This window comes from Podarcis melisellensis (assembly GCF_964234715.1).
Source record: "Podarcis melisellensis genome assembly, chromosome: 1".
In the NCBI taxonomy this organism is placed as follows: Eukaryota; Metazoa; Chordata; class Lepidosauria; order Squamata; family Lacertidae; genus Podarcis; species Podarcis melisellensis.
Genome location: NC_138528.1, coordinates 12791620 through 12814052, shown reverse-complemented (window position 1 = coordinate 12814052; position 22433 = coordinate 12791620). Strand labels below are relative to the sequence as shown.

Genomic DNA, 22433 nt, shown 5'->3' with positions numbered 1-22433 from the left:
TGTCCACAGTGTCTTAACTGAGAAGAACTCTTCTCATATTTCTGAGGACTGTTTTGTGTTTTGCTTGATATTTTTAGCCACCTGAAATGATTGAAGGTGTGAGGGGGAAGACAAGACAAGCAAAGTTCTGGGAATGCTGAAATCTGATAGCCATCCCTCTGGGAGAAGGAGAAAGTCACTAGACCCTAATGACAGGTTCTGACCTCAGGCTAAGCTAGGAGAGGACGCTTCATTTCTCTCCATTGTACTTCCCTTCCCATGGCTGTAGTTAGGTTAACTTCAGTGCATCTGTCATATATTTGAATAAGCCAGCAGCTTCTCTGGGGATGCTGGACAGTTGGCAGCAGAGAGTATGTTTATTTATGTGGGTATGTCATATTAATATGTATATCTTGCAGCAGAAATGGCTGGAATTGTGGAATTTTAATGTTGCAAAAAAGGGGGGGTTATGGAGCTGGTTCATAATTGCAGAAGTGAGTGCTATAGCTTAGTGATGGTAGGGTAGATATAGACAAATCTGTCAATATCAGTTTCTCTCCTTTTCTCCTTTTTGTTTTCAGTTCTCCACATTTCTGCATCCATTTGTTTTGCAATTTCTTTGTTGTTGTTGTTTAGTCGTTTAGTTGTGTCCGACTCTTCGTGACCCCATGAACCAGAGGACGCCAGGCACTCCTGTCTTCCACTGCCTTCCGCAGTTTGGTCAGACTCATGCTGGTAGCTTCAACAACACTGTCCAACCATCTCGTCCTCTGTCGTCCCCTTCTCCTTGTGCCCTCCATCTTTCCCAACATCAGGGTCTTTTCCAGGGAGTCTTCTCTTCTCGTGAGGTGGCCAAAGTATTGGAGCCTCAGCTTCAGGATCTGTCCTTCCAGTGAGCACTCAGTGAGCAATTTCTTTAGGAGGAAAAAAAACTCTCACAAAAATCCATCAGTGGGTACTTACAAACATTTGTGAAAGCAATTTCCACCAATATAGTGCATTTTATATTATTCTCACTAGTAGAGTTATAGAATCGTAGAGTTAGAAGGGACCCTGAGGATCATCTAGTCCAACCCCTGCGATGTAAATCCCTGAGATTAAGAGTCTCACACAGGGGCGCCAATTTATAAAAAATATTGGGGGGGGGGTGGGGGCCCATACCGACTTATAAAAAATATTGGGGGGGGGCCAAGACCTCCGAACCGCTGCTGCTGGGGGAACGAAAGGGGTGAGCCCCGGGCTGCCCCGACCTTAAGTGAACCTGTGAGGGCCCGCCCTTTGTGGCAGCCGACTGGCTGCCGCCGTGGGCGGTGAATATTAATGAGCTAGGGGGAATCCCCGCTTCTCGCGGGGCTGACGTCAGCCCCGCGAGATTGTTGATGGGTCGAGAGCCCGCAACCCCACCCCCTCTCTAGATCGGGAGTGGCTTTGTTTTAACTCATTACTGAATGTATTTTAAAAGGTAACTATCGTCAAACAAGGAAAATAAAAAATACCAACATAATTTTGTTATTTTACAAAGCATAATATAACTAATAATTTTCCTAAATTATTGGGGGGTCAGAGCCCCCCAAACAATTTTTTGAGGGGGCTCGGGCCCTCTCAGGCCCCATGGAGTCGGCGCCTATGGTCTCGCGCTCTGCCAACTGAGCTATCCCTTCAGAGAAATGTGTATATTGATCAAATCGGCATACAAAAGTGAGTTGATTAGAAGAAATTCATACCCAAATGCTGATGGATTTTCATGAAGATTTTTTTAAAACATCATCATCATCATCAACAACAACAACAACAACCATAAATTGCTGTGGTAATGTGGCAAACTGAATTTAAGACTGGGAAAATGAGGCACTTGGGGAGCCAAATTGGATAGATTCACCCACCACCTGTTTAAAGCATCAAAGACTCTATAGGTCAGAAGGTTTGGGGTTCAAGCCCTATGCAATTGCCTGCAAAGACAGAATGTGCACTGCCAACTTCTTCTGAACTGAGCTGGTACAGTAATGCCCAGAAAAAGGCTGATATCTAGTAAAGGTGATCGATGCTGCGGCAGCCAATCAAGTCCTTTTATTGCTTCAAAATAAAATAATCATAAGGCAAATTGCTTCACATCAAGACACCAGAGAAAACCAATTTAATTTCTGTAATATAAGACAACAATGAATACTAAATCTCAGGAGAGAATAAATCTGGTGACTTTAAGACGAGGCTGTAAGTGCTGAGTATATCATGTCCAGAATTAACATATGAACTTCAAATCTATGTGCCCATTCAAAATCTGATTTAACAAACTGCTCTTATTAAAGTCAATTCAAGTGCGTTCCATTAAAAAAACAAATGAATGCTCAACTGTATGTGAGATAAATAATTTTTTCACACACTAAGCAGAATGCATTAACTTAACAAGTAACGATCTAAATTATGTATTAAACCCAATTACTTTTTATTACTGCTTTCCAATTATGGTGACATGATTGATTTCATTTTTATTAGAGTACCAGTTTTGATTTTACCTGGATCTTGACTTTGACAACTACAAAGGAGACATTACTCACAGGGATTTTGTAATTGGGTTGATTCTCTGAGGTTCTTCGAGAGCAATAACGCAAATGTTTGTAATGAGAGCAAGCGGCATTATGATTACGAGATAAGTGCATTAGAATCATATCCATGGTTGTTTGGAGCCATTACTGAACAGAAAGTGTTTAATAGGTTAATGTTCCATGATTCAGCCTTCCTTCAAGATAACCTTCAAGATATATTTGATCTGAGCCTTGATCGTATCCCCTTCATTTCCAACCAATTCACTAATTTGGGAAACAAATAATAGAACTGTAGAGTTGGAGGGGACCCAAGGGCCATCTAGAGCAACCCCCTGTAATGCAGGAATATCAGCTAAAGCATCCATGACAGATAGCCGTCCAACCTCTGTTTAAAAACCTCTGAGGAAGGAGAGCCCACCGCCTCCCATTGGAGACCATTCTACTGTTGAACAGCTCTTCCCCTCAGAAAGTTCTTCCTGATGTTTTGTCGTAATCTCTTTTCATGTAACTTGTTATGTACTGAGTTGAATAGGATCCAAAATGCAGCAGTCTGACTGGTCCTGGAACAATAGGATTCAGAATGCAGCAGTCTGATTCGTCCTAGAACAATAGGATCCAGAATGCAGCAGTCTGATTGGTCCACAGGAGCCACCCAATCCAGCTCCAGGTGGAAGTGAATCTGCAACCTGATTGGCCTACAGGAGAATCCCGGAATTAGCCAATCACGTGGGGCCCATTGTGTAAATAATGTATATAAAGCAGACATTCTGGGGGAACTTCTATTCCTCCTCACCACTACGAGATGAATAAAGAGCATGAAATCCACTCTCGACTCCGAGTATATTTCATAACTTGAAGCCATTGGTTCGAGTCCAACCCTCCAGAGCAGGAAAAAACAAACTTTCTCCATCTTCCATGTGACAGCCCTTGAGATGTTTGAAGATGGCTCTCATAATCTCCTCTCAGTCTCTTCTTTTCATTGAAAGACGGCCCCAAATATTTATTTATTTGCTCTTTCTGTTTAGTTATGTCATGAAATTTATATGTCACTTGATTGTAAAAAGGGGAAATTGAAAGCAGTGTACAAAAAGAATTAACCAGGCATAGGCAAACTCCGGCCCTCCAGATGTTTGGGACGACAATTCCCATCATCCCTAGCTAACCGGACCAGTGGTCAGGGATGGTAGGAATTGTAGTCCCAAACATACCTAATAGAAAGGTATCTGAAGTACCGTATTTCTTGCTCTATAAGACTCACTTTTTTCCCTCCTAAAAAGTAAGGGGAAATGTGTGTGCGTCTTATGGAGCGAATGCAGGCTGCGCAGCTATCCCAGAAGCCAGAACAGCAAGAGGGATTGCTGCTTTCACTGCTCAGCGATCCCTCTTGCTGTTCTGGCTTCTGAGATTCAGAATATTTTTTTTCTTGTTTTCCTCCTCCCAAAACTAGGTGCGTCTTGTGGTCTGGTGCGTCTTATAGAGCGAAAAATACAGTAGTTTGTCTGCCTTTGGTCCCCAGCCTGCACTTCACCTCTGGCTCCTAGAAGCCAGAAGCTCCTAGAAGCTGTCAGCATGTGACAGCAGCCACAAGCCGGGAAATAGCTTCAACTGGCCGGCTAAACCACATGAGGGAGGCCAATGGGTCTCAATCCCTCAGTAAGTTAGGCAGATGGAGCTCATCCACCTGGGAAGGTGGCCCATTAGGAGTAGGAAAACTCTGATCCTAAATCTCTGCTGTCTTGCGGGATATCTTCTGGAGAAGAAAAGGTGCAGTCGTAAACCGCCCTGCAATCCTTGGATGAAAGGTGGTGCAGAAGTTTAATAAATAATAATAAGCAAATCATCAATAAGTTTCTTCATAACTGGCCAGCCAGTTCTCTCTGGTGCTATTTCTACTGCGGTCAATAGCCAGCCGCTTATGAAATGAAGCAATTTTCTTACCACGATAACAGATCTCTGCAGTTACAGTCACATTTTCCTTAAGTTAATAGCGTTACTCCATTGATCCACCTTGAATTTTCTTCCTTGTTCCCACTCTCCATATATTTATGTTCCCCTTTAAATCATCGTTTACTGGACATTTCTGTTTGTTTTTAAGTAGTTCCTTTCTCACACTTTCCCAGGAATGCATCCAACCCTTCAGAGTTATATTCACCTTTTCATCTATAATTGAAAAGACAACCACTCTGTTCAGTCAAGAGAGTTTTTCTGCTTTCGTCCACTGTCTCACTCGAGGCACGTATTATCCTTCCTCATTTGAGCATGCTCAAAAACATGCTTCCTTTACCCCTGATTTTTTTGAAAGGCACAGTAGTCTGACAATATCACTGAGCATTTACTCTCTTATATAGATGGACACATTGCCATCACAATGTATATCAATAGTGATCTCAGTTCTTTAAGTGCCAATACTTAAATATGGGGCCATTCAAGCACAAGTGTTAGACATCAGCAGGCTTGGGGGAAGAAGAAAAACAAAATTTCCTAGGGAAAACCTGAGGGTGGAGAACCCAAACTGCCCAATGAGTACTGAGGATGTTCAGTATACAGTGGTACCTTGGGTTAAGAACTTAATTCGTTCTGGAGGTCTGTTCTTAACCTGAGGTACCACTTTAGCTAATGGGGCCTCCTGCTGCCGCTGCAAGATTTCTGTTCTCATCCTGAAGTTCTTAACCCGAGGTATTACTTCTGGGTTAGCAGAGTCTGTAACCTGAAGTGTCTGTAACCTGAAGTGACTGTAATCTGAAGTGTCTGTAACCTGAAGTGTCTTTAACCTGAGGTACCACACGGAATATTTACCGACTGTTGAGGAAGATAGTAGGGAACAGGGAAGATGGAATGAAGTGCCCAGAATCCTGAACATGAGAGCTCTACCCTACAATATTTTGTTGCTGGGGGGAGGGAGGGATCAGCCAGTTTCAGTTTTTCGGTTTCTAATCCAAGATAGATGGCTATCATATCTCTTCTCAGTCTCCTCTTATCCAGGCTAAACATACCCAGCTCCTTCAACCATTCCTCATCAGGCTTGGTTTCCAGATCCTTGATCATCCTGGTTGTTCTCCTCTGCACAGTTTCTAGCTTGTCAATATCCTTCTTAGATTGTGGCACCCAGAACTGGACACAGTATTCCAGGTGTGGTCAGAGCAAGGCAGAAGAGAGCAGTACTATTACTTCCCTTGATCTGGACAACTTCTGTTGATGTGGCCTACAATAGCATTAGCTTTTTTGCACACTGTTGACTCATGCTAAGCTTGTGGTCTGCCAAGACCCCCTAGAGCCCTTTTACACGTGAATTGTACTGTGAATTGTGTAGCTTCACATCAACGTGTGAACAGAATAGAATTCCTCCCCGCAGTGGTAGACTACAGGCCAAAATTTGGTGCCACCCCCAGTCCTTGGGCAAGGAGGTATCTAGCTTTTGCAAGGAGGCATGAGGTTCTTGAAGAGTCCTAAAGCCCTCCCACCTCCTTCCCAAAGCCAGAAATGCACTGGACTAGGCTTTGGGAAGAAGGCAGAGGACTCGAGGACTCTGTCAGGGCCTCCTGTCTCCTTCCCAAAGCCCAGCCCTGTTCATTGCTTGCACAGCCCTAAATCTTCCCTGTGCCCCATTCCTAGTTCAACTCCCTCATAGTTCTAAATAGCTTTGAACAGTTTGATGATGGTTTATTTAGAGATTGCAATAAAACACCTCTTTTAAAACAATTTTTATAAGATACATATTTAAATAGATGCTTGGATACAATTTTTCATGTAGTATTTTCTTTAATGCAGATTCATGCAAAAATGGGGTAGAACAGATGAACGAACATGTGCATTTGTCATGGACCAGAAATCAAGTGATCCTTCCATCCCTATTAGAGGCAGCCTTGATGATAAAGACTTATTTGAAAAGTCATGGCTATTTTATTCTGGAAATAAGCTAACCACAGGTGTGAGAATTCATTCTGCACCTTCCTGTTTCAGGCGCAGTTCATTGTTGCACATGCCAAAGGTGCTAGATTGCCCCTGCCTGTGCCATGACAAGTGACAGATCATGAAGTCATCATGAATTCTCGCAACACGTTGCTTCAAGTATGTGTGTCAGCAATAGCAAATTGTTCGCACTGGATTCTGGGCTCCTTGTTGCGGCTTGGAAGACAGCGGAAAGGTGGGAGGGTGGAAGAATGCAGGTGTTTCCACCTTGTCGGTGACATAAAGGAGATCATTAAAGAAGGTGACAAGCTTCTACACTGAGCTGTGTAATCTCATTATCTACTGCAGTGGAGGGCGGTGTGCCTGTGAAACAAGATTTCATGGCTGCAGATTGTACAATAAATATTAATGCATCAGTAAATAGATCTGTGGATTTCAGATGAATCGGGCATCTGCAAGTTCTGACCTAACAAGACAAACACAGGTTGCCAAGCATGTATGGTGACCCACCAGAGAATTGATTGATGCTTTGAGGCTCTTGTCACCCAGAAGGTGTGTAAAAAAACACATAATTACTGTACGTTGAGAGGGGGGAGCAATGACCCACCATTTGACTGCCTGACCATATTCACTGGCTCCCAGTACGTTTCTCAGCACTATTTAAAGTGTTGGTACTGACCTTTAAAGCCCTAAACAGCCTTGGCCCGGTATACCTGAAGGAGCGTCTCCACCCCCATCACTTAGCCCAGACATCGAGGTCTTCCTCCAAGGGTCTTCTGCTGGTTGCCTCACTGCAAGAAGCGAAGTTACAAGGAACCAGGCAGAGGGCCTTCTTGGTAGTGGTGCCCTCCCTGTGGAACACCATCCCATCAAATGTCAAGGAGATAAAGAACTACACAACTTTTAGAGGACATCTGAAGGCAGCCTTCTATCGGGAGGTTTTTAATGCTTGATGTTTTTATTATGTTTTTAGATATGCTGTGAGGCCACCCAGAGTGGCTGAGGAAACTCAGCCAGATGGGCGGAGAATAATAATAATAATAATAATAATAATAATAATAATAATAATGTTAATATTTGGATATTATTCCATTCTCCTTCATGCCTCTGAATAGTAATTGTAGAAGACACAGACTCTGGGTTCTGCTCGACATCTCCTATCTTGTGGTTTCCAGCATCTGGCATTCACAAGCATTAATGTCCATGAAGGCATAAGCTGTTTGAAGGAATGAATGTGAACGCTCGGGAAAGATGTTCACAGCAATGTTCAGGCAGGGCCTTTTCAGCACTGCCACTGCTGAGTTCAGGGAGGAGGAGCCGGCACTTGCAGCCGGCACTAGCGCTTGCAGTGGTGCCACGCTCTCTCATGAGTCAGCTGGCCCCGTGAGAGTGTGGCACCGGAAGACATGTGTCCCGATTTTCGCCAGAGGGATGTTGGAGGGTATGGAGTTAGTAGAGCCATTGGGCTCATCCAGCCAGATCTTCTTAAGTTCTTATGTAAGCCAGGTGAGTGTTGGAGGGAGGAGTGGGAGTTACAGTCGAAGTTTTTTCTTGGTATGAGCTTTCGTGTGCATGCACACTTCTTCAGATATCTGAAGAAGTGTGCAGGTATCTGAAGAAGTGTGCATGCACACGAAAGCTCATACCAAGAACTAACTTAGTTGGTCTTTAAAGTGCTACTGGAAGGAATTTTTTTTGTTTTGACTATGGCAGACCAACACGGCTACCTATCTGTAAGTCGAAGTTTTGTTATTCTTTTGTTATGCACCACTATTTTATGGAACGGAGGCTGATGGGTATACAAAGTGGAATAATGCACCAAGTCACAGGTCCTGTTCTTTTCCAGAAATCTTCTGCAAAACACACCTTGCCTGACATTTGGGCCCAGCAAGCTTTGCTTAAATCCAGGCTGGACCACGGCCACTGTGTCCCTTGGCACCTTTCTGCTTACCTTGGATTTGATAGGAAAGTCCATTCCAAAAGCTAGACTTAGGCACTATTGACACAGGGAAGTGCCAGCTAATGGGCTGACAGCAGGATTGCTGGTTTATCTAAGGACCTGCGCTGTGGAGTACTTTGTGTAACAGTTAATCCAGCCCTGCTGTTGGACGACTCATCTCAGCACTTATCCCAGGAAGGGCTTGTGCAGTTCATACCGTTGACTGTGAAGCAAAGCTTTCCACGGACTGATGTTTCCAAATAAAAGGAAGCAAGTTCCCCAATCCTCACATTCTTAGAACCTGCTGCCCCCAAATCAAGCTGGATTTGTCTGTCTGTTCCAGGAGTTGTAAAATTAGTATGCGCGCGACTCTTCCCATCATGCGCTCAGCGCCATTAGAAAGAGCCATGCTGTTCGCGTGGCATTGGACTCATTTCAGCGTTGGGTACTTGCTTTTTTGCTCTGCTGCCAGGAATTTCAATTGGGTATCACAGCTCTTATTGATCCAGAGGAAGATGTTTGTTTGTACGGAAAGTTGAATGCATTATGTTCCACCTTGTAACACTACAAAGCAATATCGCAGGAAAAGAAAACGGTCGCTGCAGAAACTGATAAGATGGTCGCAGAAGTATCATTTCATGGTTTTCACGGTGTGGGGGATGGAATGCCCCGAACGAAAGGTTTTACAGCCCGTTCACATTTAGGGTGGTCTCTACAGGGTTAAAGAAACAACTTTAATCAATAGGCCCAGATACACAATGTCCTGATCATACCATTTCCTGTCTCCACTAATGTAAATAGGAATAAAGACAGGCTTCAGCCTTGAAAATGCCAGGTATGGTGGGATAAGTAAAGAACAACCCACAACTTAACACCCATTGGCAGAAGAAGATATTTTGTGGTGGATAGGTTGTTGTCTGCCTTTGCCCACTCCATGTGTTTCTATTTCTCTATTAATTTCAGTAGAGGTGTCCAGCGCACCATTTTGGAATTTTATACATTAAGATTAAGGAGCAGGGTGATAATGAGCACTCACACTTTACATTGTGGGTGCCCTTTGCGGGATCACGCGTGGTGCTGCAGTTCCCAGGGAGCTTACTGGCAAACAGGGGCTGGCTTGCCTCCCAGCCTCAGTATTTACCGTATTTTTTTATCTATAAGACACACTTTTTCCCTCCTAAAAAGTAAGGGGAAATGTGTGTGCGCCTTATGGAGCGAATGCAGACTGTGTGGCTATCCCAGAAGCCAGAACAGCAAGAGGGATCGCTGCTTTCACTGCGCAGTGATCCCTCTTGCTGTTCTTCAGCAAAGCGGGAGGAGAAACAGAGCCCCTTCCATTTCTCCTCCCGCTTTGCTGGAGAGGCACTGAGCAGAGAGGGAGAGAATATTTTTTTTCTTGTTCTCCTCCTCTAAAACTAGGTACATCTTAAGGTCGGGTGCATCTTATAGAGCAAAAAATACAGTAAGTTTCTTGCTGGGAGGTGGGGCCAGCCCCATTTATAAGTAGGGGCTGGAGCCGACAATAGCCAGGCAGTCGGCTCTGGAGATTCACCCTCCCTACCCTCCCTTTGTTTAATGTTTCTTGTTTGCAGGTTAACTTTTTCTTCCTGTGTAGCAGGCGCTGCTATGGTCTTTGACTGGTTGCTGTTGAAGGATAAGGAAGAAATTTCCCTGCATTGGCAGGTTTTGTCTTCCCCATAGCAGTTCATCACAACTTTGGTGGTTATGCCCTTGGGTGGAATCCTTTAGGCTTTTCTTCCCTATATGGGGGGGGCATGAAGTAGTGACTCACCCACCTGTGGCGGCAATTCCAGGGTCCCCCTCTTAAAGGGGTTATATATATGCGTGTCACTGGCCATACACTGAAAGGTTGTCAGTGAACTACCCTGCATGCGGGGATATGGGCTTGGCTGCCTGCTACACTTACGTCTTGCAGAGCACCCCCATATCCCATTTACCTTAATGAGCCCCAGTTCCCCCCAGCTAGGGGGCTGGGAGGGATATACGCCCAAGGCCTAAGCTAAGGTCTTGCTACATTCAGAAGTTTAATAAAGTTGTGGCCTAATTTTAATTCCATATAACGTCAGAGTCTTTATTCCTTCCTTATGATCCCTGGGGGCTGGGGCTGTCGCCGCCTGGTCACGCAAAACAGAGAGCCAGTGTTGTGTCAAATTGTCGCAATAGGAGCTGGGAGACCAGAGTTCAAATTTGGACTCATCCATGAAACTCAAACCAGGGGACCAGGGATCAATCACTGTCTCTCAGCCTAACCTAAATCACAGGCTAGTTGTGAGGGTGAAAGGGAGAAGCAGGAAACCATGATGGCTATCTTGAGCTCCTTGGAAGAAAAGTAGAATAGAAATGTAAGAACATCATCATCATTGATAACAACAACAACACTCTAGGTAGCTCAGTTTGTTAGAGAGTAGTGCTGACAATGCCATGGTTGCAGATTCGATCCCCGGGACAGCTGCATATTCCTGCATTGCATGGGGTGGGACTAGATGACCCTCGGGTTCCCTTCCAACTCTGAGATATTTATGAGATATAGCCATTCAATGAAAAAATGCATTGAAAGTAAGTTTCTGGAATATGACTTACATGCGGGGACATATGTGCATGGGAAATATCATGCAACAAGATTTTTTCCCCTCCCACCCCCAGTCCTGTTCTATGGACATGGGTGGAGCTGTGGTGTAAACCACTGAGCCTCTTGGGTTTGCTGATTGGAAGGTTGGTGGTTCAAATCCCCACGATGGGGTGAGCTCCCGTTGTTCTGTCCAAGCTCCTGCCAACCTAGCAGTTTGAAAGAACGCCAGCGCAAGTAGATAAATAGGTACTGCTCCAGCAGGTAGGTAAACAGTGTTTTTGTGTGCTGCTCTGGTTTCGCAAGAAGCGGCTCAGTCTTGCGTTTCCATGCACTCTGGTTTCTGTCATGGTGTTCCGTTGCGCCAGAAGCGGTTTAGTCATGCTGGCCACATGACCCAGAAAGCTGTCTGCAGGCAAACGCCAGCTCTCTTGGCCTGAGAGCGAGATGAGTGCTGCAACCCCATAGTCACCTTTGACTGGACTTAACCATCCAGGGGTCCTTTACCTTTGCCTTTTATACCTGTTCTATACCCTTTACCCTATACCCAAACCACCAGAGCAGATTTAGGAAGCAAGAAGGTGGGAGAAGGGAAAAGTCATCTTGCATGAGCTGACCCTGTTCTGTGCATGCAGCAGCTTAGCTGGATCTTTTGTGGTTTTATATCTAAATTGATCGTTAGCAGTAATGTTCTCACCGAGGAAAAGTCAGAGTGGGTGGGCAAGCGCAGAAAAGCTCTTGCTGCGAGCATGTGAACTGAGATGCAGCGTTTTGCAAACTGCCGGTGAAACTTGTACAAACACAATAATCCTGGGAAGTGTAATTATCAGTCCCGAGGAACGGCATATGCAGAGCACACACACCAACCCACGTGCAGAGAAAAAAGAACAACCACCGGTTTGTGAAACTCAGCGGTGCAGCAAATATGTCTGGGAGCCGTGTGCCATTGATTCAAAACAAACCGCATTGTAAAACATATCTGACTTTTCTTCCCTTCTCGTTTTTTAAAGAACAGGATGGGTTGCACCTGTACCCTGCAGAATGGAATGATCTATCAAGTGTCCCTGCCTTCAGAAGTTGGAAGATCACCCCAGGCGACCTCCAGGGAAACCTCTCGTTTGCCTACTGGGGGTTGGGGTTGGGGGTGTGCATTTTAGTAGTACTTCTGGGGTGTAGGAAATTCTGTTGAGGGTGCAATAAAGTTGTTAAGGTAGGATGAGAGGATTTTCTTTTAAGAGGTGTCTCAGGAAACCACCACCTGTTTCTGTAGGTTAGTAATCAAAATCATGGTTTTCATAGAATCGTAGAGTTGGAAGGGCCCCAAGAGTCATCTAGTCCAGGCCCCCCCCTGCAATGCAGGCATCTCAGCTAAAGCATCCATGGCAGATGACCACCCATTGTTGTTGTTTAGTTGTTTAGTCATGTCCGACTCTTCGTGACCCCATGGACCAGAGCACGCCAGGCACTCCTGTCTTCCACTGTCTCCCGCAGTTCGGTCAGACTCATGTTTGTAGCTTCGAGAACACTGTCCAACCATCTCGTCCTCTGCCGTCCCCTTCTCCTTGTGACCTCCATCTTTCCCAACATCAGGGTCTTTTCCAGGGAGTCTTCTCTTCTCATGAGGTGGCCAAAGTATTGGAGCCTCAGCTTCACGATCTGTCCTTCCAGTGAGCGCTCAGGGCTGATTTCCTTAAGAATGGATGTGTTTCATCTTCTTGCAGTCCATGGGACTCTCAAGAGTCTCCTCCAGCACCATAATTCAAAAGCATCAATTCTTCGGCGATCAGCTTTCTTTATGGTCCAGCTCTCACTTCCATACATCACTACTGGGAAAACCATGGCTTTAACTATACGGACCTTTGTTGGCAAGATGACCACCCAACCTCTGCTTAAACACCTCCAAGGAAGGAGAGTCCACAACCTCCCGAGGGAGACCGTTCTACTGCTGAACAGCTCTGACTCTCACTCAGAAAGTTTTTGCAAATGTTTAGTTGGAATCTCCTTTCTTGCAACTAGAAGCCATTGGTTTGGGTCCTCCCCTCCAGAGGAAGCTTGCTCCATCCTCCATGTGACAGCCCTTAAGATATTTGAAGAGGGCTTTCATATCTCCTCTCAGTCTCCTGTTCTCCACGCCGAACATACCTAGGTCCTTCAGCCGTTCCTCATCAGGCTTGGTTTCCAGACCCTTGATCATCTTCGTTGCCCTCCTCCACACACGTTTCCGCTTTTCAACATCCTTCTTAAATTGTGGCGCCCAGAACTGCACACAGTATTCCAGGTGTGGTCTGACCAAGGCAGAATAGAGTAGTACTATTACTTCCCTTGATCTGAACACTATACTTCTGTTGAAGTACAGTGGTACCTCGGTTTCAGAACAGTCCGGTTTAAGAATGATTTGGTTAACAAACTCCGCAAAACTGGAAATTGTGTCTTGGTTTGAGAACTTTACCTTGGTCTAAGAACAGAATTTGAACGGTGGAAGTGCACCGGCAGCGGGAGGCCTCATTAGGGAAAGCGCGCCTCGTTTTAAGAACAGTTTTGGTTTAAGAACAGACTTCCAGAACAGATTAAGTTCGTAAACCGAGGTACCACTGTATAGGGGTTTTATTATTTGTATCCCACCCTCTGACTGGTTTGCCCCAGCTGAAAGATAAATTATTAAATTGCTACTAGCCATAATGGCAGTGCTTTGCCTTCTTGGCCAGAGGCAGCAATGCTTCTGAATGCTAGTTTCTGGAAAGCCCAGGATGGGCAAATGTTCTTGTATTTGGGTCCTGCTTGTTGGCTTCTGTCAGGGAACTGCCATCGGAGCCAGAGGCAGAGGGAAGGCTCCAGTGGGATGCCGGAGAGGGTCCCAGCAGGCAGAGAGGCAGCCCATCTGCTGGGGAAGGAAATCAGCGTAACACCAGTGGAGAAGGGGGGCAGATGGGGGAATCGGAGAGGAGGCTCCAGGACTCTTCACCGGAGACTAGTGGAGAGAGCACGGGTCCTCCGCTGCCCATACCCTCCCTGCGCAGAAGACTTCCGCGCAGGGAGAGTAGGAGGAAACTTGGCGTCAAAGAACTTCTATGCTGGAAGAAGTTCAAGAAACGCCCACTGACGGATTCTGCCAGCGACTAAAACAGCCACGAAGTGAAGGGCTGTCCAGACAGAAAGGGTTCAACCAGGTAACCTAGCCAGGAGTGGCGGCAACTTACACACGAGCAACCCCTATAACCATTACAGCTTCCCTGGGCATCTGGTTGGCCACTGTGAGAACAGGATGTTCATTGGCCTGTTCCAGCAGGGATCTTCTTGTGTTCTTGTGTTCTTAGAGAGAATTCACATACATTTGATTCCACACATTCTCGTGAAACTGCCTTTAAAAGAGGGGAGACAAATTTACGGAGGAAAAGGCTATCAATGGCTACAGTGGTGCCCTCCGGATTTTGCAGGATTACAACTCCCATCTGTCACAGTCAGCATAGCCAATGGTAAGAGATTATTATTTATTATTAATTGAATTTATATACCGCCCTATACCTATACCCTATACCAGGGCAGTTCACAGAATAAAATCAGAATATAAAACCACAAAATACATAATCAAAACAACAACAACAACCCAATAATGCCCCCCTCCTAAAGTTTTTAATCCCAAGAATCTGAAGATTACCAGGTTGGGGAAGGAAGGAGAGCCTGCATGAATACTTTGGTGTCAGGAGCTGTTGAGAGTCAGCCAGATAGACTTGGGGTCTGTGTGTGGCTGTTCAGCATGGTGGACCACTGAACCATCGGCGGCAGCATCTACTTAGACCCAGGAGTGAAGAGGTCTCCCACTGCGCACATCACAGGACTGGACATGTTGCTTGGATGGCCAGCTGCCTTAAAGCTCTGTGTTTATTCCCGTGATAATCGTGCCAGGAGATTCCTTGCCCCCCAGACCTAGACTGATGCAGTTTCATGGTTCATCACCCGGGGCGGATACAGATTCCTGCACTGTCAGTTCAAGTCCTGCCAGCTTCAGGCTTTTGGTCATTTATGGAGACCATCCTCTGAGTTTTGGCAGAGGGCAACTGGGGAGAAAGTCTTTGGAAAACTCTCCCCTAAAAGGGCTGTCTTGACAGATCACATGCAATACTTGGTGTGTGTGTGTGTGTGTTTTGGTGCTAGGCAACAAGCTTTTTTTATTATTCTCCTGCTATTGAGTCTTGTTTTGTTTTAATGCACTGCTTTCTCTTTTGTGTATGCGTTCATATATATATATATATATATATTTGCTTTCGTAGATTTTCACGGGTACAGGAATGCAGGTTTTGGTGTCCTCGGGTGTCTTCCCGTGTAAAAGTTGGGGTGTCTAGGCGACGTTTCGACGAGGTCTCACTCGTCATCTTCAGGCTGGTGCTTTCGGCTTCTTGTTACTGGAACAGAGCTCTGTTCCAGTAACAAGAAGCCGAAAGCACCAGCCTGAAGATGACGAGTGAGACCTCGTCGAAACGTCGCCTAGACACCCCAACTTTTACACGGGAAGACACCCGAGGACACCAAAACCTGCATATATATATATATATATATATATATATATATATATATATATATATATATATTTTCTATCGTTTTGTTGAATGTATGTGAGCCAGCCTGGAAGCACAACACGTGAAAGGGCTGGGGATAATTGCATAGAAGAAAAATAGTATAAAATAGCATTTTAGCTATTTGATCCTCTCGCTCACCTGCTGGAGGCCACTGGCCTCTTACCTGCCTCGGCCTTGAAAGCCAGCAACCACGCGAAGCAGAGCGGGAAGTCTTGGATGGAAGATGGACAACCCGCTGTGTTATATTTCCCAGAACAGATCAAGCCATTCAGGGGTAACCAAGTGAAGCGACTCCTCTCCCTCCTCTCCTTCCTTCCCTCCATCTCACTCCCCACACCCAGCCCTCTCTCTCACACACACCACATGACAAAATTTCCAAGCTGCTGAGCCTTTGCCTTCACAGAAGGAGTGATTATCTCAGAGGAGTGACAGGTTACATACAGGAAAGGCAAACAATTAGCTCAGCAGACAGAATTAGAAGCCAGACGCCTTCTGCTTGCCCCCACAGCGCCTGGCTCTCAACTCCTGGCTCACTTCAGGCAGCTTTGCTGCTGCCCGTTCCTGAAAGGGCACTAGAGGAGACGTCAGAAGTGGGAAAGGGGTGGATCAGCAGTGGTGCCTGCCCAGCAGAGGCAGTGCTACAGGATGGGGTTGGGGTGGGAGGGTTGGAATCGCACATGGTGGTGCAGTAGCAAGAGAGGAAGAGTCTCCAGCATCACAGTGGGAGCCCTGAAGGTAGATGTCCATGCTGCCATCAACTCGGAGCTCCCCCAACCTCACTGCTGCACCACCATGCGTGATGCCTTCACCACTGAGAAGTAGCGCTGCCATCCAAAGGGTACTGTTGATGCTCTCCCTTCTTAGACATCATTGCTGAGAGCAGTGGTGGAGCTAGCTGCTCAGGCACCCAGAGTGGCACATATGCCGTGTACCTGGGGGGTGGTGCGAGCCACCCAGGGGGGCAATTGGCATGGCAATTGGTGCCCATTGGGGGCGATTGGTGCCCAGGGGGGCAATTGGCACAGCGATTGGTGCCCAGGGGGGTGATTGGTGTGACAATCCACCCAGGGGGGATTTTGTCACCCCCTCACAGATGACACCCACAGATGACGCCCCCACTGCCCCCCTTTCTATGGCCCTGGCTGAGAGTACAGATGATCTGTCCAGTTCAGGTTTTTCCAGTCTCTTCGTTTTTCTAATCTTAAATTCGGATTGCCCCATTTCCACACACTTTTGTGATTTTTTAAAAAATAAAATAGTCGACACAACATTTTAGTGTGCATTTTTCTCAATAAAACATTTTGCATATACATTAAGTCCACAGTTTATGTGAGGGTTACAATCTGGGGATTGCATTTAAAGCCAATGTCATGTATAATGAAAACACATGGGTGCAATAGTAGGTGGAATTGTCCAAGTATTTTTTTTCTTTCTTGGATGCCTGGCCCCTTTTAATTTTATTATATTTTTATTTTATTATTTTTATTTTATTATAATTATTTGCCAAGCACATAAAGCTGAATGCACACAATTTAAATGCACATAAATTGTGGGCTTACTGCATTTTTTCCTAACTAGGGCCTGCCACCTCTGCTAACCCTGCTACTAATCCCACCTACCCACCAACCCATTTGCTAACTCCCTCCCCCCCAGTTGACCAACCCCCCTATAAACAGCACCCACTCCTTGCCTATCCTCTCACAGCTCACACAACCCCCCCCTCCCCTCACACCTCACCCAAGCTCCATGCATTTTAGAGGTCGGGAGGTGCTTCAGAGAACAGTTTGCCAAACTTCTTTCCGAAGCGCCTCCTCCCTCCTTTAAACTTTGCTGCAGCTGTGTGTAATGGGGTGCGAGGTGAACTCCAGTGTGACGCTAGTCTTACATTTTTATGTATATAGGAAGATAGGCACATTTTAGCAAGCATGTTTCTGCATTCTTGCTTAAACGCACATTATTTTTCATTATTGTTTAGGTGTGATTATTTTATACACTTTTTTATCCATTATTTGGTTAGAGAAATGCCCTGCAAAGTTCAGAGAAGTGTGGCATTTGATGCAGCCTTAAGCAGGATACTACAGAGGAGAGAATGCTCTGATCACTGATGGGCATGGAAAGTCTGATGTGCCTCTTCTCCCGACAAAGTGACAGAGATGAAGATTCCAAATGGGAAATCTGGCAATGCTGGGGAGTCTTGTTATTAGTATGTGCTGAAGGCCTGAGCAATAAAGATCAGCTCTTTTCTGATGCTGTCAAGCTGAGCGCATACAAACTCAGATGCAGAAAATCCTCGGATCACTTGCAGAGTCTGTCTATTTTGTCAAAGGAGAAGACAGGAAGCAGCTTTGTAACAATGCTGTCACCAGGTGAGAAGCAACGTCTGTTTCATCAGTTGCATTGAAGGAAATGGTTTCTGGGGGGCGTTCTTCAAGGGGGGGGGAATAAAGCCGTGTGATATTTGCCGCTGAAACTTTGTAAATATTAAAAAAGGAATTTGCAATAGTTTGCAGCTATTACAATGATAAAATAAAATAGCTGCTGCACTAGGCTTAGGCTGAGTTTTCCTGAACATGAAAGACTTCGGTTCCTCCTTTCTTCACACCTGGAGTTACCGTCTTGATGTATTGCAAGACATTCTTCACACAGCAAGGTTCCTTCATTTCAGACTCTGGTGTCCTACTTGCAGAACTTCATACAGTTTGCTGTCCTGATTTGAGACTGGGCGTTGATCAACCCATCTGATACCACCTAGTCAGGCAGGGTGGGGCTGCCTAATATTGAACCAGGCAATTGGACTTAACATGTGGTGTAGTGGTTAAGAGCAGTGGACTTGTAATCTGGTGAACCAGGTTTGATTCCCCACTCCTCCACATGCAGCTGCTGGGTGACCTTGGGCCAGTCACACTTCTCTGAAGTCTCTCAGCCCCACTCACCTCACAGAGTGTTTGTTGTGGGGGAGGAAGGGAAAGGAGAATATTAGCCGCTTTGAGACTCCTTCGGGTAGTGATAAAGCGGGATAGCAAATCCAAACTCCAAACTCTTAACAGCCACTCAGCGCTTTTACAAATATAGTCCCCATTATCTAACTGTACAAGAAAGGAGTCACAAGTTTCACAATTCCATCATAGCAGTTGCTAACATCACACATACTTATGCACACTAAATTATTCTAAATCCTGAAGTGCATTGAGAAAATTACTCTTCACGGTTGTTAAGGTGCTGGCACTGGCAGTTCCAAGTATTTTAATGGCACAAACATTATTTTAATATCAACTAAAGTGCATTTGATAAAACGTCTGTCCGGGGAAATAATGGAAATAATGTCCATCGGAAACGTGAAAAATGAGACTCCACCCCCAACATCTTACCCTCTAATCACTTTGGAGAGCTTTAGGAAACCAAGTGCTCCCCATTGTAGCGATAAGAAAGGGACTTGTTTACAAATCGTACATTGAAATTTAAGTTACTAGCCATAGCAACAGGTTTATAGTGACAGGTCACTTTAGATTGGACTTTAATTTATGAAGATTGCTTTACCTGGAGCTATGGTAATCTATGCCTTCGGAGTAATTCACACACTGGCTCATTTCGAATGCGGTCAAAAAGCATCGTATTTCACTATGACAATGTAATCACAGATCCACATTAAAAAGTCATTATTGTTTAGAATCCAGCTTGGTTTGAAAAACACTTACTATAAAATTCAACAGCCTTTGTAAATTACCCAAAGGTTTACTCAAAGAATACAAGGTGCAGTGATTTAAATCTGGAACTTACAACTTTATTGATTGTATGGGATTTTTTTGGTCACTGCATTTACGGGAAATGATTAGTGAGTAATCAGAGTAATAAACTCTCTAATGCTAGTTCATAAATAAGTATGAATTGAATTTTCTTTATCAAGACCCAGATCTGTAAATGAAGTTAAGCATCTCCTATTTTGTCTTTTGGTGATTTTCACAGTGTGGTCTGAAAAATCAATAGCAATAATATGAAAACACTACCTATATAATTTTGTGATTTCTCTTGCTTTTCTGGAAGAATATGCAGTTCATTAAATCTGAGTTACCAAGTCTGCTGCTTTTGTTGGCTTTCAATATTATCACATAGCAACAAATTCAACTTCACACAAACTATGCTTTGCTGAACTTTTGTGTGATCAGAACCACACAACCCACAAATCAGACAAATCACTTGTGTTTAACTGATTCTCAGGCCGTCAAATTCTGCAGCTGCAGAACCCATGTGGTTTCCAATGAACACCATATGGAGTTCTATAGAAACTGAGGCTTCCCATTGCATGTACAAAGTTCCATAACTGACTTGCAGCCAGTGCTCCACCCCTCCAGTTGAAAAAGTGTTGTGGTGCTCTGAGACATGTTTTCTCTTCAGTAACAAGCGATGCAGTTGCAGAGATGTAGTCACATAAGCATTAGGTGGTGAAACTGTTCTGGACTCTACCATTATTGTAAACTGCCCTGTGATCCTTGGATGAAGGGTTCTATATAAATTTAATCAGATTGTGAAAGAACCTAAGTAAGGGAAATGATTGAAGAACAGATGTAAAGGCAAGCAAGATGACTAAGAGACGTGCGTTGAATGTGGTGGAAGTCTTTTAAAATATTTCAACTAGGATTTATATATTGTAATGTTTGAAGCATGAATTTGGTAATATTATTTATAATGAAAAGTATTTTTTTCCTTTTGTCTTTTTTTTTAGTTTGCACTTTGGAAAACATGTATATAAATGTGTTTATAGTGTTATGTATTGTTCTTTGTTTCTCTTTCTTTTTCTTTTCCTGTAAAATTCAATAAAAATTCAATATTAAAAAATAATAATCAAACAAACAAATAGTTTCAAAGTGCAGGTTAGAAATCATGTGATTAAATTCCCCGTATTATATAAATACAGTGGTACCTCGGGATGCGAACGGGATCTGTTCTGGAGCCCTATTCTCATCCTGAACAGAACGGAAGATGCGACAGCACATCTGCGCATGCGCCGGTCACGTTTCACTGCTTCCGCACATGCGTGTGACATCATTTTGAGCGTCTGCGCATGTGTGAGCGGCGAAACCCAGACGTAAAACGCTCCGCTACTTCCGGGTTGCCGCAGAGCGCAACTTGAATGCACTCAACCCAAAGTACATTCAACTCGATGTATGGCTGTACGGTTGCACCCACCCACAATCTCAGAGTGTTGTGAGTCTCCAGCTATTATAACCATTTACTGAGGGGTTGCTTTCCTTGGAATGAAGGACACAAGAAGAGGGAGTGAGGCAATTTCACTTCGCTTAGAGTGGGAACATTATTCTGCCTTCCTAGATTGGTCACTTAAGCCAATGTTTCCCAACCTTGTGCCTCCAGCTGTTTTTGAACTACAATTCCCATCATCCCTGACCACTGGTCTTGCTAGCTAGGGATGATGGGAGTTGTAGGCCAAAAACATCTGGAGGCACAAGGTTGGGAAACACTGACTTAAGCAATCCCAGGCATCAGGGAACATGCAATGGATTTGGCTAAGTGAACAGATTTGTCTAAGTGATGACTAAGTATGGGCATATCTGTCAATTCCAGTTTCTCATATGCGTCCCAGGTTCTCCACATTTCCATATAATTTTGTGAATAGGATGGCTACGTTTCAGCTCCCGTCCAGTTCGGAAATTGCAGATTAGGGAGGTCTGCCTTCAAATACAAATGGAATCCAATTTCTTGCTCAGGGCAAGAAAAGTCAACTGAGAGCGAGGACAATGCTTCATGGGTTATCCACATAGTCCAGGCTTTGAGATCATAGTCAGTGAGTTGGATGATGTTGCTAAGATTTGGCCTCTTGGTGAGTGCTGAGGGCAAATGAAGTCAGCTGCAGGAGAACAGAAGAGGGCAATGTAAACAACAGGTGAGCATTTGTCACAAGCAGTGAGCGCAAGTCATTTAAAAAGTGTGTGTCGGGGGGGAGGGGTTCATGTTGCAGAAAATATTCTCAGGAAATGGTGAGTAGCTTGAATTCAATCCTAAACGCTAGCACCCTAGAATTTGTGGCAAAGACAGCTGGCAGCTTCCTTTTCTGACATCGACACAGAAATTATTGTATTCTATCCACCTTGTGAAGATTTAAAATGTGCTCTCATAAACTAACTAAAGTGCCCCGCTAACATATGGCTTTATATTAAGGTGACTGTTGAACTACCATTCGTATTTTAAATGCTATTTGGGATTCTTTATTTACCTGCAAAATGGGCTGCGAGCGCGCATCTCTTGATTCATTTACTGTGCAAAGCGTTAAAGCATAATAAAAACAAATGAGCCAATGAGCCAATTAAAACTGTTGTATACATTTCACTTTAATTGGGCATTTATGAGCAGTGACTTTGATCAGATATTCCCGGTGCACACGACATGTTGACCTGTAGCCAAATCTTTTGAGGAGGGGCATGGGCTTTTAAAAATGGGGAGGCAGGTTTTCTTTCTTTCGATCTAGCTTTCTTTCTGCTTTTGCAGTAATTGACTTAGATATGGTTTGAAGAACACAAACAGAAGAATAGAGACGAATCGAAGTACTTCTTCACAAAATGCTACAGAGGAGTGACTGCTGGAACCACCAACCTGGTCCTGCCTGAGGAAACTCTTCTAAAGAGGAGCTGTTGCCTAAATAGTTTTGTGGGAATTGCCCTTTCCAGTTTTGGGATGAACATCAATGCATTTGTTTGTTTGTTTGTGTAGGTAGATTAGATAGATAGATGATAGATAGATGATAGATAGATAGATAGATAGATAGATAGATAGATAGATGATAGATAGATAGATAGATAGATAGATAGATAGATAGATGATAGATAGATAGATAGATAGATAGATAGATAGATAGATAGATAGATGATAGATAGATGATAGATAGATAGATG

General features: G+C 44.5%; 1 long non-coding RNA gene across 1 annotated transcript in view; it reads right to left on the bottom strand.

The window, feature by feature from the left end:
- LOC309373407 overlaps positions 1–15828 on the bottom strand; it is a 91906-nt gene extending 76078 nt beyond the window's left edge. Inside the window, exon 1 of the long non-coding RNA XR_014170017.1 lies at positions 15670–15828. This is a non-coding gene — a long non-coding RNA (uncharacterized lncRNA). The remainder of the gene's footprint in view (positions 1–15669) is intronic.
- Positions 15829–22433: the final 6605 nt, after the last annotated feature.